The following is a 1,545-nucleotide window of genomic DNA, read 5'->3' as shown; positions in this document are numbered from 1 at the left end:
ATGTCTTCAAATACAGTACTACATTTTCATAATGTATTTAATATTCATGTATTAGGTTAATATATTATTAAAGTTTTTTTTTATTCTATAAAAAATATACATACAAATATTTCGAGTAAGATCCTTCAAAATTAAGATCAGGTAAAGCTTTATACAAGCAAGACCAAAATTTAATTGATTGCATTGATTGACATCATTAGAATGAAAAAGGAGGCATTAGGGAAGTTTTGCATCTAAAGCAACATTTTTTATTTCTGTAAAAGTATGACATAAATCATTTCAGTTTTAAACTATAATATATATATATAATATTATATATATATATATATATATATATATATATATATATATATATATATATATATATGTGTGTGTGTGTGTGTGTGTGTTCGCGCTCGCTAGAAATTTGTTTTTTGGTACGACTCACAATTTTATAAAAAATAAAAGACTAGCACTAAAAAATAAAAGACTAGCAAGGAACTAGTCAACAGAAACAAACAAGAAGATTACAAAAGATTATCAAGCCAAGTTGCCCAGTTTGTTACGAATTTGCTCCTAGATTGTAATCAAGAAAAACAAGTTAATTTAATAGCATCAAATACATTAGCTAATTCAATACTACAAGATCCAAAAATAAAATCGTTCCCGTGTCGCCAAATCCACCATAAAGTTACCGTGATAATGCAATAGCTAGAGTCGATGAAAACGAATACGGTTGCCTTCGAAAGTGTCGATCAAAGTAAAAAGGTCCTCCGTCGTGTAGAACGTAGGCCAGGCAATATGCGTCCAATCTCTTATCTGGTGCCAGAATCTGGATACGGCGTTACAAAACATAACATGCTCTTCAACCCCATTACTACTACAAGTTGGACATATGATAGAATCAACATTAATACCTCGAAAAGCAAAGTTTAATCTGTTCGGAAAGCGATTTAATAACAATCTCCAAACAAATAAATTGACCTTGATTGGGTTACTTTTACTCATCTAGTTTTAATCGAAACCGAAGGAAGTAACGCTTCATCAAAGAATGTACGAGTACCTTTAACCGAAAAAACACCATCATCCTCGATTGTCCACTTCCATGTGTCATCGTCATCATTTATGGCTGCATTTCTAACCATTTCTTGAAGCTCGAGGGAATGTTGCACGAAGGTGATGGTGTGCTTGACCATGACCATAAGAAAACCGACCCATTAAATCTTTCCCAAACGCTACAATTTTGGTTCGTTTCAAGACGATATAATTTATGGAGTAAAAGAAACAGATTACGGAGAAGAATCAATCCATATGTGTGTGCTAGAAATGATTTCAATTTATCATTTGATTGGCCCACGCAAGTTAAATATTTTACTTTGGTTAAATACACAATTTAAATATTTATTCATCGCAAAACCGTCTTCGTCCAAAATATTTAAAAAGATCTGTTTAATATATGGTTAGAGATTTATTAACCATTTCATGAAATTCGATAATACGTATAGCTACATTACATCTTTACCTTTTAAGATTTATGAAAATTAGAAAAAATGATAAGGAGCAACG

The sequence above is a fragment of the Rutidosis leptorrhynchoides genome, chromosome 2 (assembly GCF_046630445.1).
Source record: "Rutidosis leptorrhynchoides isolate AG116_Rl617_1_P2 chromosome 2, CSIRO_AGI_Rlap_v1, whole genome shotgun sequence".
NCBI lineage: Eukaryota > Viridiplantae > Streptophyta > Magnoliopsida > Asterales > Asteraceae > Rutidosis > Rutidosis leptorrhynchoides.
The sequence above is the reverse complement of the archived record's forward strand: the minus strand, read 5'-3'. Positions refer to the sequence as shown.